The sequence below is a fragment of the Dipodomys merriami genome, unplaced genomic scaffold, assembly GCF_024711535.1.
Source record: "Dipodomys merriami isolate MVZ:Mamm:240054 unplaced genomic scaffold, mDipMer1.0.p SCAF_165, whole genome shotgun sequence".
NCBI lineage: Eukaryota > Metazoa > Chordata > Mammalia > Rodentia > Heteromyidae > Dipodomys > Dipodomys merriami.
The window spans coordinates 2,490,234-2,508,588 of record NW_027202993.1 but is presented as its reverse complement, the minus strand read 5'-3'; the positions used below and the strand labels follow the sequence as shown (position 1 = coordinate 2,508,588).

The following is an 18,355-nucleotide window of genomic DNA, read 5'->3' as shown; positions in this document are numbered from 1 at the left end:
TAATTGTAGCCCCTCTGTACAGTATGTTCTCAAATAAAATAAAATACAATTAAAAAAAAAAAAGAAGTATGGAGAAAAACAATTTGGGACCAGCGAGTTAAAACAATAAACAGAGCACCAGAGTAAAATCCCTTATAGATTAGAGGAAAACAACATTTTTTTTTTACCATGTGAATTCAGAAGACCAAGAACACTTAGAAAGTATCACAAGTTTATACCGAAAACCTTGCATTGATACTTTTTATATTCTAATATATATTCTACTCCTGATTATTTATATTCCAATCTATTTATTGGAATAATATCAATTAATTTATCAAATTATCAATTAATTCTAGTAAGATCCACTGTGTGAAATATAAAATCAACACATATACGTATAAAATATATAATTATCTATAAGAAAAAGTTTTGCATTGTTCTGTTGTGGTTAGGGAATCAAAGGCAACTGTTTTAAAGCATTATTCCATTACCTCTACCTCATTGTTTGGTAGAATTAGAACTAAAGCTTTACCATTCGGGGATGTACAGCTTAGAGGCAAGAGGAAACACTGTGATTAAAAAACTACTAATTTAAGGCCTAATAACGAGGAGAAACATATGGACTTCTCCTGGAGCTATGGAATATATTTGGTGATAGAAAATCAGTGGTGTAACTTCCTGCCTGGTTGGATGGTAGTCAGGCCAGGACATTAGGTAATCATGCATATGAACAATATTTTCACCTTCTTGGCTTTAGTTACTTTTGAAATGGTAGGGTGTAATAAGCAGTTATATTTTGAAAAAATACCTTCTAGTCCGAACAGTTCTGTCTGAACTGTTCGTCTCTCTATAATCCCTTGTAATTAAGATTATTTTTGCTCCAGTAAGACAATATATGCTGTCAGGGTAAGACATTCTGGTTGGGCTGTTCCTACATGAAGCAAGGGTAAAAGGTCAAGGAGACATTTGTGCCAGCAAGACCTCATTTGGGAAATTTTAAGCTGCAGAAGTTTAGAAGTAGCTCTAAGCAAGGCTTACTTTGAATCCATTAGCTCAACAAAGCTAAATCAGTTAATAAACAAGTACTTGAAAATCCATCACCTTTGCACCTATCTATAAAGGCTTCAAAGTATGATCAAATTTCAAATGAAAAAGACTTAAAGTAGTCATTTACAAAAACTTGCAAATGTGAGCAATCGAACAAACAACATAAGTTTTTTCCACCATACACAGAATTTTACAGAAATGAGATGAATAGCAATTTTGGGAACAATAAGGTTTCCTTGTTACAAATAGGCAACCAAGGATATATGCCTGTCTTAAGATTGCATCATTAATTACTTAAGTTTATAGGATACTACATGCTTCAGCAGCACGTCTAACCGAATTACAATACAGAGATTTATATGACTCTTGCACAAGGATGATATGAAAATTTGTGAAGTATTCCATATTTTTCATTATTCAGATGCAAGAAATGAAAAACAGTTATTCAAAAGTTGATTACAAATATACAAGAGTAATAATATGTGTAATTCATAGAAATAAAAGTTAATTTGACATCAGTGTATTCAATCTTCACCGTTTTAGAAAGGCCTTTACATAGCATAACCTTTATAAAACTTTTGAAATAAGATAACATTGTCATTTTATCCCAAAGAAATAAAATTCTATAAGGACCTAGGAATTAAAAGAATCTTAAAATGTTTCTATATGGAATGCAATCTGAAAGAACACATGTATTAATGAACGTATGGATTATAAAACAATGTCGAATTCAAAGTGTTATATATAGGAGCGAATGAAATATATTATGGACATTATACAAACAGAATACTAAATATTTTAAAATATATTTTTTCAGACAAGCACCAGAAATATCTTTAGTTTCTGTACTACTCATTTCAACAGATAAGTTAAAATTATTTCTGATTTAAAAAATCACAAACTCTATAGAAATCATTATAGATGTATACAAACAACTCGAATATATTTTGACATCAATGTCAGGCAATTCACTTGGAAGAATACCATGGAATACATGAATTTTTAAAGTAAGGTATTGCTGTTGCTTTGTATTGTGAAAATATTTTCTATGGACACATAGGATGGACTGGCAATTTTGAAATTTAAGAAACTTAACTGATCCATTAGGACTTAGGAGAACAATTTGTACAGCTTTCCACAACTTCAAAGAGGTAGTGATACATACTTATCCTTTTGGCAATATCAAATGCAGTTTCTTCCAAGTTGTGCTTCAGACCTGGCTTGATATAATGGTTCAACAGAAGGAGATCCAGCGTATCTTTGCTATATCTATTCCCAGCAGCAATATGCAGGGGGTCAAGAGGCCTTTAACTTGGCCATTGGTATCTGCATCATGATGAAATAAAGAAGCCACTCTGTTATTATTCCATGTATAAGTACTGTGCAGGGATGTCCAGCCATTCGCAGTTATTACATGAATATCTGCCTTGAGCCACCAACTCATGGACAATATCTAAGTGTCCACTGTAGGCGTCTCGATGAAGAGGGGTATACTCATCGTCATCCCTAGTAATCACATGAGTGGCCTTTTTGGAAAATAGTCTCTGCACTGTAGTAAGGCGATTATTTTCAGCAGAACAAAGAAGAAATTTGCTTGGATACTATTTCATTTTTTTCTTGCAATTGATACCATTTCTCACTTTTTCATCTTGTTCCTCAACTTCATCAGAATTGCCTAACCAGAGACTTTGAGTGCCAATGAGAATGAGCTCTCCATGTATTTCCCCAATAGTTCACATTGGATGAAATGGTCAGAAAAATCTGGTGAATTTTCTGCATCTGTTTTTTTCACTATTATTTATTTTCTCTTTTTTCATTTTTACTATTCTAAATTATTCGAACTGGAGAGTAGGGAATTGGTAGAGAGCAGAGGAAAGATTTTCCTCCGTATTTAAAGGTACAGACTGAAAATGAGGACCAGTGTTTTCTTCTTGTGCAGCTTATTCTAAGAATGAGAAAACAGGAAATAATGTATTCTATGTAAATGAATTGGGATATGGCAGAGCAGAAAGTGAAATGATGCAACCAAAAATATAAAAGCAAAATAAATTAGGATAATTGTGGAGCAATCATATTACCTATGAGAACCATGAAAGGGAGAGAGGGAGAGACAGATGTGCAATGATCTAGCTAGCCACAAAATCCATCCCTCTCATCAAATTATAGAGCAAATAAATTCATTTTTTAAAAGAGATGGAAATAGAATTTAAGATCAGATATCTCCATTGTTTTTAATTATATTCTTATTATCTTAAATACTTGTATAAGGGAATTTTCATTCAACATATCAGTTTTCTAAGTAAAATGGATCTTTATATAACTTTTCCACACCCTTCCAAACCTCGCCCCAGTTTAATTTTTTCTAGTTTCATACTACCTGCATTGAATATTATACCTTCACTCTCTTCCTCCATATCTCTTTTTATTCCTTCCTTTTGACTTCCACTCACATATTCCAAGTGATAGTTTCCTGGTATTCATTTTGTTGGAGTAAAGTTCAATTTTATAAGAAATTACACCTTTGAAATACTCCTCTGCACATAGCACGCTTTGGTTAATATTTTTGTGTAAACTTGTATAAATTTCTAGCTTCCAAATATGGCTCTGACTTAGTTCCATTAATATATTTTTAGATCTATCCTTTTCGTTGCAAATAATGTAAGAGTCTTCAAAATGGATGGGTTCAATCCAATTGTGTATATGTGCCACACTTTCTCTAATCATCACTCTGCCAAAGGGCATCTGGGCTGTTTCCTTAACTTGGCTACGGTGAATAGTGCAGCAGTGGACATGATTGTGAAAGTGATTTTACTGTTGCATTTTGGAATAATTCATCACTTCCTTTGTGGGAGCAATACTCTATCCAGTTACCCAGAATAAGAACATCCTTCCCTTCATCTTCATCACATTGAATTGCAAGTCCTCAAAAACACACTTACCCCTACAGGTCTCAATAAGCTAAATCACCACTGTGCCCATATTCTTTCAAAACATTTTTCTCATAATTGTACATATAATTTAGTGAGAACCTTCTATGTACTTTCCTAATGTGGGAATGAGGGACCTGACAGAGTAAACGTAAGAAATATGCAACTTAATTAGCTATTATCATATTTAAAATCATGTTCAGCTCTAATTCATAGCCTCACATAATATTATTTTAATCTTTATTTGATTACTTCATCTAACCCGTAAATTATATCAGGTGAGTTAAAAGCAAAGGCAAAAAGTGTGGTTTTATTTTGACACTCATGTGTGAGGTTGCACAACATGGGCAAATAGATGGATTGGAATTAATAGCTCTTATCCATTTTGTTAACGTAGAGATGATTTTCCCAACCTGATTCTTGAATTCGTATTCCATTCAACAACAAGAAACATGTGATAATTTCCTTTGTTTTGCTCCTTATTAAATTTTTTCCATTTTATTTTATAATGGATGATTTCATAAATGTACTGTAGATACAAAAATATGTTAAAATATTTCTATCCATATGCATTGATATATACATACTCACATATATTATGCAGGTTATAATGATAATGTATAATTTCAGTAACTGTACAATTTACTAAATTATTAAAACTATCGACAGCTCATGCCTGGCATCCTGGTTACTCGGGAGGCTGAGATCTGACAATCATTGTTTGAAGCCATCCTGGGCAAGAATGTCCAGGAGCCTCTTATCACCAAACAACCAACAGAAAATCAGAATTGGAACTGTGGTTCAAATAGTATAGCGGTAGCCTTGAGAGAAAAATCTCAGGGACATCATCCAGGTTCTTAGTTTAAGAAGTACAATCTACCCAAATAAAATCTATTTAATTTACACCTGTGTAATTAAAGTATTTCCATCACCCAAAGGCACAACCATGCTCATTTGCAAGGTAACTCTGTTTTGTGTGAAGTACCATAAAATATTTTCACTTAAGTTGAAAGCATTGGAATGTGGGTTCATTCTATCTCTCTCATGCATTTTTCCACTCAAATATTCAAATCTTACAATTATTCCAATTATTTAAAATCATAGCTTTTTACTTTCATACCCAAATATTAGAGTTTGAATTGAGTGTCTTGTGCCCCCTAAATGGGTGTTCTTACCACTTTGTTATGTCCCCAGCTCTAAATTATCCTGATTATTTTTCAGATCCTTGTGTATGACGTTGGGCTCAGTCCATGTTATGTTATTCTTCCTGGAATTTAGAATAACAGGTGCATGGCATTGTGTACTGATTTTTCTGTCCAGTCTGGGCTTTAACCTCTATCCTCAAGAGTAGACTCCCATGTAGTCAGGATTTTCATAAGTTTGTGATAGCTGATGTTGTTTTAAGTCTTTGCATTTCCTGCAGGTTCTTGACTACTAAATTAATTTGTTTTCTTGGGTTGTGTTGTTTCATTTGAATGTATGTGTTGAGTTGTTCCTCACTTGTCCTTTTGTTTCTTTCAATCAAGTTCTTACCTAAAGTGCTGAGAAACCAATTCTTCTTTTTCATGATAGTCAAGGTGAACATGATTTATTACAAAGCAATTTCAGTAATATTTAAACATCTTCATATCTATGGATGGTACATAAATGATAAGTGCTGCGATGGGTTTTTTTATTTTCACAGCAGTCTTTGCCATGCACAGACAGATCATCATAAAATCTATGAAGATAATAAAACTACAGATGCAAGCAAAGAGAAGAAAAACCTATTATTAATTGTTTGACAGAGGCTTGCGTTCTAGTGAAAGAAATACGTTGCTTGATGCAAGATTTCACAAAATTGTATTTCTAGGGGGAAGCTAAACAACCATCTAATTCTACAGAATTGAGGGAGAAGAATCAAACTCCTGAATAGTTTACATATGGGTCAAATAAAAGCATGCTTCTAAAAAGAGAGTTGACTTTAGAGAAACGTGATGAGTTCTATGTAAATAGATGCTTAGCTGATTTTGTTAATTTGTAAACTAATACAGGGAAATAGGGTACAGCAAGGTAAAAAAAGAACTTCGCATTGAAATACTCATGTGTGTGTGTGTGTGTGTGTGTGTGTGTGTGTGTGTGTACATGCACGTGTATACACGCATGCTCATGTGCAAGTGCTAATTTATTCATTCATCATCCCTAAGATTCTGTGTCCAAGGATAGTGGTTTACCACTTGAGGCATTGTTCCACTTCTGGTTTTTTGGAGATAATCGCATGTATTTTCATGATTGGACTGGCTTTGAATAGTGGTCTTCATATCTCAGCCTCCAGAGTAGCTAGCTAATCTTACTCAGCCTCCAAGTAGCTAGTTAAAATTGGGCCTGTCCTCTATACTTCACTGCTTTTTTATTCTTGTCCTGAGGTGTTCACATGCCTAAGTCATATATATGTCTAGTTGCTTTAAGAAATACTCTTATTGCTTGGCACCAGGGGCTCCCATCTGAACTCTTAACTACTGAGGAGGCTTGAGAACAGAACCCAGGCCAAAAGTTTAGTGGACTTCCTTCTCAATATATAGTTGGGTGCATTGGATCATTTCCACCATCCTGCACTATCTACATGTTAAGATTGGAAGGGCTGCCGAATCCAGGCCAGCCAAGTTAGGAAGCAAGACAATTTGGTGTGCACCCCTTATACCCTTGATAATGGGAAGGCTAAAAATTCAGATCAGATGCATGTTCTTTTGAAAGGGAACCCATATCCTAAAATTAACCAATGATATGACACCACTCTACAAAAACAATACCCAAATTGAACACAATTTCCCACAACCAAAATAAGCATATACTTTAACATGCAAAAACTTAGTACAATCTGCTCTTTGCTCTAATATCAGCTTCATCTAATTATCATATGATGTGACAGAATAGTTTCTTCATTAAACTGATTATATATTTTAAGAAACCTAGAAAATTCTTTCTCACATATTAAATCCAACGAATGGCACATTGCCTCATTTCTTACCTATTTGGCTACTACTATAAGTTCATCTTATGATTATTATTAATAGTAATATATTCAGATTTATTAATTTACTATGTAACAGTTTTTAAACTTTTGGCTTCTCTGCTGAAGTCGAAGTATTTAAATAGTATCATCAAATTATATTACTTGGGTACTTAGGGCAGTTTTTTAAAAAGTTTTAAACCAATGGTTTCTAGTAATTCTGTTTTTTTTTTGGGGGGGGGTGTCGGATCATGGGACCTGAATTCTGGGCCTGGGCGCTGTTCCTCAAGGCTAGTTCAAGGCTAGCACTCGACCACTTGATCCACAGTGCCACTTCCAGTTTTTTTTTCTGTTTATGTGATGCTGAGGAATTGAACCCAGGGCCTCAAACATGCAAAGCAAAAGTTCTACCACTGAGCCACCTTCTTAGCTCTCTATGAATTCTTAATTGGTATATTATTTAGTTTATTTTTAAATTCAATTTAATTTTATTGTAAAGGTAATTTACAGAGGGGATACAGTTATCTAAATAAAGTAATGAGTACATTTATTATGGAAGGAACATATTTATCGCTTCCATTGATTTTTTTGCACACTCAAAAAAAAAAACTACTGATGCTTTTCCTGTTGATATTGACCAATGGGTACTTTTCTTTCTTCATGCATTTTTTGTTATAAACTTGATATACAGAGGGCTTACAGTTACTTAAGTCAACTAAAGAGTACACTTCATTTTATTTTCTAAATTTTGAATTTAATTATTTTCTTTTGTTTCTTTAGGGTTATTCTTTTTTCAGAGTTATAGGATTAGTTAATTTAGTTTTGCATAATTTTAACATATGTAAATTATTCAGAGATATATTTTTTGCTTTCAAAACAGTTAACATGTGAATATTTAAAAATATTTTCTTAAATTTTATATGGTTGATGAATTTAAATAAATTTAATTTCTTAAAGTTCTAAACATATTTGTTCAGGTAATGAATACTGTATTTTCAAGAAGCACATACTTTATTAAAAAAGGCTGCATTACATGGTCACTTTTTGGAAATATTTATAGTTGAATTAAAAAAAAAAAACTGAGCTGGAAGCCGGGCGCTGGTGGCTCACGCCTGTAATCCTAGCTACGCAGGAGGCTGAGATCTGAGGATCTCGGTTCAAAGCCAGCCGGGGCACGAAGAGACCGTGAGACTTCTATCTCCAATAAAAACCACCAGAAAACCGGAAGTGGTGCTGTAGCTCAAATGGTAGAGCGCTCGCCTTGAGCTGAAGAGCTGAGGAACAGCGCCCAGGCCCAGAGTTCAAGCCCCACGGCCGACCAAAAAAAAAAAAAAAAAAAAAAAACTGAGCTGGGCATAGTGATTTGTGGTTTCCTTTTTCTAACTATGGTGGGAAGTGTAAATAGGGTTTGTAATTTGGGAAAGACTGGGAAACTTTGAGACCTTATAAAATTTCCAGAGTGAAATGATTAGAGATATAGCCATGCCTAGCAAGATATAGAGCACCTGGTTATCATATACTAAATCTTGAGTTAAAACACCAGTAACATCAATCTTTTATCAAAGTAAAAGTATACATGTTTCAAAATGTTTATTATTTAAAACTTGTTTGCAAATTTCTCATGTCTTTTATTTCTTAATTTTAAATTTACTTAATCTATAAGAATCCAAGTATCTTGTGACTGTTTTATTTCTACTAAACTTTTAATAGTATGAGCAATATTATGATTTCATATATTAAAATACTTTTACTGTTTGTGATAATTTTCCCTGTTTAATATGATAATAACAATATTCCAAATGTGTGTATGTGCTATGTGTGTGTGTGTGTTTATGTGGGTTTTGTGTGTGTGTGCTTTGTGTGCACTTTGTAATGTTTGGGAGATCACACAATTGCTTCACATATGTTAGGCCAAAGTTTTATTACTGAACTATACTGTCTAGTTATAATACAAATTGTGTTTTAAGTTATGACTTTTTAAAATTTTCATTCCTAGTATGCTTTTCCAAAATTATATATGATAAAATGTGATCCATCTTCTATCCACATTAGCAATTGTTAGTTTTATTCTTTCTCTTATTTCTTTGGAAATGAATTATATTCCTATTACAACTTTTTTACATTGTAACAGCTCTATACAATGCTTTGTTTTCTATTTTATTTTTTCCATGTTATCTGACTTTCCGTCCAAACTATCAGGTGGATTAAAAAGAAACTTGATTCAGGACACTTTATTTTTCTCCTTCTCTTCTCTGAAATCTTTCTGTTTTTTGAAACAATACCAATGACATACAGCTCCTATGTGATCCACCATTCTTCCCTATCTCTCTCTCTTCTGCAGTACAGCTCAAGTCGTAATCATTCAGCTTTATTATGCTATAATGTTATCTAAATCTTAACTCATTCCTAAATTAATTTTAGTTGTTTGAGCAATCTCTAAAGACATTTATCTATATATAATATCAGGGGTTTGTGTTTCCACAAGGTGCAAAATATGAGTGACTATCAAACATCCAGATATCTCTGGAGTATATTGGTCCACCTGCTCAATAATCCCGTATGTAAATTCAAGGAATTCATAACAATCTTGTAAAATGGTGTAGCTTGAGCCTTCATACAAGCTTTGAATTGTATTACCATGTTTAGTGAAGATAACCTAGTTCTATTATAAGAACAGACGCATAGAAGAAGGTAACAGATTTTTCAAAAATTAATTCTTAGTTTTATGTTCCACAGATTTTGAAAAGGATGCCATGAGATTTTATGAAATAAAAACAGAATCTTAAATGGTTGTATTGGCACTATTGCCTCTCTAGATTTAAAGAATGATCTTAGAATATTACCTCAATCCTTTTTTTGTGTGTATGTATGTCGGTCATGGGGTTTGAACTCTGGGCTTGGGAGTTGTCCATGTGCTCTTCAGCTCAAGGTGAGCACTCTACCGCTTGAGCAACAGCAAAACTGCCAGTTTTCTAGTGGTTTATTGGAGATAAGAGTCTCATGGACTTTCCTGCCCAGGATAGCTTTAAACCACCATCCTCAGATCTCAGCCTCCTCAGTAGCTAGGATTACAGGCTTGAGCCACCAGCACCTGGCCTACCTCAAACCTTACAAAGAATGATTATCAAACTAAATGTGAGATGTAAAAACCTGTAAACCATAAATGTAAAAATTCATGACAACGGATTAGTAAAGGTTTCTAAAAATTTGACATGGAAAACATTAGTAGCTAAAGAGAAGCAAGAACTGGATTATATCAAGTGATAACCTTTCATAATTCCAAGGACACTATAACAGAAACGAAACCATATCCAACAGATAGAGGGCATATATTTGTTAATGCTACAATATTAATGCTACAGTGATTCTGAAACTTAAGTGTTTTTTGGGAGGGGTCCGGTTGTGGGGCCTGAACTCTGGGCCTGGGCGCTGTCCTTCAGCTCTTCAGCTCAAGGCTAGCAATCTACCACTTGAGCCACAGAGCAACTTCCTGCTTTTTTTTTGCTTATGTGATGCTAAGGAATTGAACCCAGGGCCTCAGGCATGCAAGGCATCGCTCTACCACTGAGCCACCTTCCCAGCCCCTGAAACTTAATTATTTTTATATCTTCTAATTCTATAATTTTTTTTCCTGAATAGTATATTTTATTAAATAACATATGCAGATTAATAGTCAATAGGAGGGGCATATGAAATAAGCTCCTTTTTAGTGTCTAAGAAATAATAAAAACTCACTAATAAGTCCATAATATTAAAAGAGGACACAAAATATAGCAATGCATTTGTGGAGAAATTGATATACTTCTGATAGTGATCGATTTGTATAATACTACAATCATTTTAGCAAATAAGATTTCAAGTCTTCAAAAGGTGAAAGAGAATTTTATAGGATCCAGGCATTACACTTCTATGAATGTATTAAACAGAAGTAAAAAAACTTTTTTGGATAGAGAATGTAGTTAATTGACAAAGTGAACTTGAATAGTATGTGTGAGACCCTGGAAATGATCCGCAAAAAAAGTTTTTGAAAAGACACACTACAGAGGATGTATGCTGGGCAAATTCCTGTAACTGAATTTTATATCTATTTTTAATGTCTGTTCTAAAATATACAGCATTTCTATTTGAAGGAATGCAAGTTTGTGAAAATCGGGCTTTGAAAACCTATGAAGGCACAATTCACTTCCAAAGCACTAAAATGTATACAATAAAAGGAGATAATATATTGTAAGTGAATTGCAAGTCAGGAAAAAAAAACTATTGTTAAACTTCTTCACACAAAATGCAGAATAGCTAAAAAGATGTTTTGGTGTTGGCTAAAAACTCATTGTAAACTACTGCATTTAAAACAAAGATGTGATTTCTGTTTATTTTGAGGGTATTTTGTCCGTTTGGGTTTATACAGAGATAACTCAATCCAAAAGTATATGTGATAACTGGAATACCTAGGAATTATGCATCAATTCTAAGTAATTTTTTATTATTTTTATTGTGAAAATACTGTACAGATGGGTTACAATTACATGGGCAAGATAATGAGTACATTTCTTATCAAGCATTGTAGCCTCCCCCTTTGTTTCCCCTTCCCATCCCTTCCCATCCTCCCCCTGTCCCCCACCAAATCCTCCCTGCTCCCCTGCCAAAGTTGTAAAGTTCATTTTTCGACATAACGACTTGTACATCTCATTGTTGAAATGAGTCCACCTGTATCCCTATTGCTTTCCCATGGTTTCCCTTATTTGCAATATCTAGTATATGTCTGATTCAAGCAGAAAAGGTCAGATAAGTTGATGTTAGGGAAATGAACCCGAAGGTAGGTATTCAAATGTTTTCTTTTCTTTCATGCAATTGTTTCTAACACATTTATGATTTTTTTTTGTTGCTTTGTATGTCCCTCCCCCACAGTATAACCCCTGCTTTCACTGTATTTGATGTCAGTATAATTGTGGAGGGGAAGGGGTAAAACTTCTAAGTAATTGAGAAACTTTTCTGGAAGAAACTTTTAGCAAATGACAAAAGACACAAATCTATGCATCTGCATTTTATGAAAGTCATATGTTACATGCTCAATCCAATTACTTATCTCTAGTTTTCTAGGAAAAATGTATTCTCAAGATAAGAGCCAAAAGCAGTGAAAATAACAAAATACACAATCATCTTGATTTATTTGTGAAAGTAACAAATGAAATAAAATAATTCCACTGAAGGGACTCCAATATTAGTGTATGTGAAGATATTCCTAAATGCCAATATCCATTAAATTTTTGGAATTTTAATTTCTACTAACATAGGAAAACTAGAACAAGAAAACAAATATAGACTTAGAGTGAACCAGCCTTGAAATCATTTTCTCAATTGCTTTGTATGTCCCTCCCCCACAGTATAACCCCTGCTTTCACTATATTTGATGTCAGTATAACTTATGGAGGAGATGGGGGAAAACCAGTTGTTTAAGGATACAAGTGGACCTGTTGCAACAATGAGAAGTACAAATTGTCATGTACAAAACGAGCTTTACAACGTCGGTGCAGGAGGGGGTGGGGGGGAAGGAGAAGGATTGGGATTGGGGGGGACGGGGGAAGCTGGGAAGGGATGTGAAGGGTAAACCAAAGGAGGAGGCAGCAATGCTTGGTAAGAAATGTGTGCATTATCCTGCCCATGTAATTGTAACCCCTCTGAACAGTATGTTCACAAATAAAATTAAATTAAATTTAAAAAAAAGTATTGACACTCCTTTGCTTTGGAAATCATTTAACAATATTTATCACTTATGATAATTCAAATACCAAGCAAGAGTAATTTTATATAATCATTATAAATATCATTTTATTACTATTGTAAAATAGAATAAAAAAATCAGTCCCAATATATGACGTATCTATCATTATTCTTAACTTCTAATCATTACCTAAATATTTTAAACAATCTAAATAATCATGTCTTTAACATGGACGTAAATGTTCTATACATTTTTACTTAACATTTTCCAGGGGTATGTATTCATGTTTCTAAGAAATGTTCACAGCGGTTAAAAGATGCTTTTGTGAAATTAATGTGCTACATTTTTTGTTGTGGGTGTTGTTTTTAGTGGTTAATTGAAGATAAGAATCTAACAAGTAATTTTCTGTCTGGGCTAGTTTCGGAAACAATTCTAAGATCTCAGCACCCAGAATAGCTCTTATTATAAGGGTGAGTTACCGGCACTTGATTTCATGAAGGTTTTTTTTTTTTTTTAATTTTAATTATATTTTGAGATACTTGTTTCACTATAATATATATCATTCTACACATAAATTTAGATATATGTATATATTTCTGAGGACAAATAATCTCTAAAAATATACTATTCTACACATAACATTTATATATAGAGAGAGAAGACAGATATAGACAGAGAAAGAGAGAGAAGACAGATTCGCTCTAAAAATTTTATGCTACTATTTTTGACGTTTTTCATTTCAAAGATATACAGTCTATTTTTCTAAAAGTTTCCTAGAATAAAATAACTAATATTTCAATAGAAAGTAGAGTTTATTACTTTCAAGGGAATTTTAGATATACATATGATATTATAGTAACATTTACAGTATATTACTTGAAAAGGTTCTGTAGTTAGGGGAAGAGAAGAAGATAATTCATACTGATTAGGAAATTGCAATGCTTCAAAAAATCTATTCCATAATTTGTTATAAGCACATAGTCAAACTACCTGATATGGTTTAGGGTTTTTTTTATTTGTTCAAAATTTCAATATGGATTCATGCACAGAGGTAACATTAAAATTATTAATCAAAAGACAAATAATAAAATCATAGACACATATCCAACATTCAATAATTAGCACTTATGTTGCTAATAATAATTTTGATGGGGAGGCTGATGACCACAGTGTAGCCTGATAATGACGATGTTGTGATTGAAAAGGAAAAAAAAATACGTAGATATCTTTGAAGCTGGATTTCCCACATTGAATGCATAGTTATAAACAGCGTGGGATTACATACAATAAGAATAAGAGGAGGAGGGCTGGGAAGGTGGCTCAGTGGCAGTGTGCTGGCCTTGTCTACATGAGGCTCTGGGTTTGATTCCTCAGAACCACATAAGCAGAAAAAGTGGGAAGTGGCACTGTGGCTCAAGTGGTAGAGTGCATTAAGCTGAAGAGCTGAGGGACAATGCCAGGCCAAGAGTCCAGGCCCCATGACGAACCAAACCAAACCAAACAAAACAGAATAACAAAAGGAGAGTTTGAATATCAAGAATTACAATCACATAAACAGGTACAGACAGTAAAAACCCTAATGTTATTCCAGCAGTCTTTCTAATGTATATACACTCACTGTTCTTGGTGGTATTATTTTCTTATAAATAAAATCATTCATTTCCACATTTTGATGGACTAAGATGTAGGTTTCAACTTAGTGTGATGATTAGTTCAAATAACATTCTCATATAGATACCATTCAATAACAAATGTTTTCAAATGATATATTAAGAGTATGTTCTTCATTACAGTTGTAAATACATGACACAATTTACATAATACTACTTACATATCTGCAGTTACCATAAAAGGACACAAGTTGCAGAGCCAGGAGTTAAAATTTATTTTTATTTCTGCATGAAACTATTTCTGGCTTTATAACAACAAACTGAATTTGACTCTTTCCTTATTTGTAAGCTAAGGTTGAAAATGTAAGGACTGTTTACTTTCTTTTTCCTTGCTCTAGAAGTCAACAAATATATTCTTCAATATTTCTGGCAGATTACATCCATTAAATGTAAGACCAACATTCAATGTTGTGAGTAATTAATGGTACTAGAATTTTTGTCTGAGTTCTTCGCTCTGTGTGCTTACAAGGAGACTCATTGGGTGATGGAGAGGACCAGTATGAAAAGACTAGGGAGAAATGCATACTTAGTAAACAGTTGTTTTAGGACTGAGTGACTGGTGATGAGTATTTGCAATAGGCTGGTGTGTCAGGGTCATAAAAAGAAGTACATAGAAATTACATTAGTGACAGAAACTGAGAAAATCTTGGTCATTCATCTTATCTAATGGATGGAGGTAGAGTAAGAGGAAATCTAAAGTTTTTCCACATCTCTGTCTCCTAACTCTGTTAGTTACATTCTTGGTGATAAGGATGGATTTAGATCGATTTATCTTGGTGATAAAGATGGATTTAGAGGAAAAAACTCTCTGATAGTTCTAAGATTTATGTTAAACAGATGCAAAGATAGGTCTGTTTGGACATCATCAAAATATTCATAACAATGAATATGAAAAATAATAAAATCAGGGACATTATTAAAGGGAAGAGGAAAAGGAATGTTCTGAGGAAAGTGTGAAGAATGTGAGTACCAGAGTGGAAAAGATTGGAGGAAAGTGATAAATAAGGAAACAAAAAAGGAATAAACACAGATTTACAGAAGAAAAGGAAGGAAAGAATTTTCAGGAAGATATTGAAGGAAACCTACTATTTGGATTTGAAAAGTAAAAGGGCATAGACAAGTTCAATAAGAACAGTGTTTTGGTGAAAGTTATATTGATAAAATGTTGAGATGTGAATATGAGGACAAAATTCTGGATAGATTAATTCAACAGATCCTGTTGATTCTAAATGTTGGGAACAAATGCTTTAATCCTGACCTTAGAAATATTATACAGATATAACTGTCATGAACTTTTCTTAGTGGTATTATGTGAATATTTTTGAAAACTTTATTTAGCTAGGAGATTATAGATTGAACTACAGCACAAAAAAGCCTAATTTCTCCTACAGTTCCAATTAGTGACCCATCTATGCATATCAGTTTGGGATTTTATTGAAATATATTTAAATATGTTTGGATATCTTATCAGCCTACTCATTATAAATGTAGGAAAAAAAACACCAAGTATTAGGTTGAACATACAGCTTTAATGATGTGACTGAAGACTCCTGGAATTGATTTCTCTTTAGAATAGAAAATGCCTCAATAGCAATTGACACATCATAATTGCCATATACACTATCGAAATCTAAATCTTGTTAGGTATATCTCCATGCTGAAATAACACTGTCAACCAACCTGACACAAATTCTTATATGTAGGAAAATGTTCTTATAATCTTCAAGCTTTTATTGAATGGAAAAATTCAGACATTACTCTCACCACTATGATTAAATGCCTAACAAGATAAGACCTTTTGCTTTAATGCTTTTCTTTCACTTTCTCATACACATTGTCAAGTAGTGAAGAATTCTGATTTAACAATAAGACAATCGTGACTTGTATTAACACAACATCTAGGATCTAATGTTAATTTGGATGCTTACTAATTAGCTCCAAATTTTGTGGATATTTAAATTTCTCCTGGGTAAACTAATGAACTCCATGAAAATGTCCCTAAGGAGCCTTTCAATTCTAATATCACTGTCTCAAAATGCTTTAAATTCTACATTCTTTAATGTGGGCATAGGGTTATTTTGTGGAACTTTTCTCCTCAGAGAGTGAATATTACCGTATTGCTTAACATGGACAAAGTACCTTCTAGACTGGGCGTGTACAAACAAGAAGTGGTAGTTGAACAATGTTCTTAGCAGTTTGTACAGATGAAATGGAAATAGAGCAACTATGAACTCAAAAGGAATGTGCAAAGAAGACAAAGGCACAAAGTAGAATTTGCCAAGAAAAGCTAAAGTATAATTTCAAATAATGTGCTCAGGTGTGAGGGTCTGTTCAAAGTACAGGTTCAGACAATGTAGTTGGATATCTTGGGCGGAAAACTGCTTTAAACTGTTCTGGGATAATTGTACAAGTAGAAGCCCCTAATTCTGACTCTAATCAGCCACAACATCATCAATTTACCAAGTGCAAAGTGAGAAAAAGAGGGCTGATCACAGTTAGTGTTGAAACAATGACAATAACATAACTTTTCTTGTAAGTGTTCATTTATTTTGGAGCATTTAAGTAGGGAAAAGCCAAGTAAATATTTTGCATGTACCTAAATTAAGTGGGACATATTATATTGGTATCTCTTTAACTTGGAAGTTATAGATTATGTCTTTTTGTACTCTAACTTGGGATAATGATCTGCTGTCATTTATTTTATTCTCTTACCATTTTTTTGCCCTTCAATTTACATAATTATTATTTCAAGAGACATAATAGAGCTTGCATTTCTAAATTCTTCAAATTTATCTGAACTACTTCATACTTCTGACAGCCTCCTATATCTTTCTCAAGGGAAACATTTTTTCACTACCATTTTTATCCTACATGATATTGGATATCTTCCTGGCTAATTCGTGCAAGATATACATCAGGCTCATCCTATATCTCAACATTTGTACCTCCATAAAATACTATCTTACCTAGAAATCATGATATTAGTATATCTGTTGAGGCAGCAGCTGTCATTTTTGAATGGCATTAAGTGATACTTACATGCAATCATGTTTTAAAACAATATGCTACTCAGTGGATGAATAAATTGACAAAATATGGTTATATATGTATGGTGTACTTCTATGCTTTCTATTCATAAGGAAATGGAAAGACATGGAAAAATCCTACTAAAAAAATAAGCAAGAAACAAAGAAACAGATTTTATGGTTTCCCTCATTTGTAATAACTAGGAAATATCTGATAGTCTTTGCAGATGAGCAGAATGAATCAATAGCTATGTATAAATGATCATATAAAATGATGCTGAGAGGTTTTTCTTTGTGGTTGTTGTTTTTAATGTACTATGTGATTTCTTTTTTCTTTTGTGTTTTCCCCTATGGTTTGTCCATTGTTGTATTTGGATTCAATATCCAAATACAATACAATTGTATTGTATATATATTTATCTTCATTTGGCAAGGGAAGCAGAACAATAAAATGGCGAGTCTAAGGACAAAAGGCAAACCAATGCAATAGCAATAGTCACAGGACAATATGTTGGAAATTTACATTACAATTTGTGAGTGGTATTGGGATGAAGGAAAAGTGTGAGAAAAATGAGGGAGGGGGTAAAAATTTCGACATGTTATATATTCAATAGCTTACAATTACTGCAACCCCGTCTATATATCACCTTGACAATAAAATTAAGCTAAAAAATGAGCTACATAAAATATAATTTCACTGTATTGGTATAGTAAATATTATTTTATGTTTATTACCTTTAAAAAATGAACATTTTGGTTGCTAATTTGAATTACCTCTTTCTTTATCAGACATCAATTGGAATGTTATCAAACTATACAATATTTTCAGAATATACTTGGCATTATTTGGAATAAAACATTATTTTTAGTTTTGTCTCATATTAAAACAGAAAACCGTTCAATTCTATGGAAACTCCTAACTTTGAAAACTTACTAATTGTTAAGAGGAGTGAATATATCTGTTCATCAACATTCCTATGACTACTAACTACTCA

General features: G+C 33.1%; 1 pseudogene; it reads left to right on the top strand.

Moving 5' to 3' along the window:
* Positions 1-1,343: 1,343 nt before the first annotated feature.
* Positions 1,344-1,440, top strand: LOC138828832 (U6 spliceosomal RNA; annotated as a pseudogene).
* Positions 1,441-18,355: the final 16,915 nt, after the last annotated feature.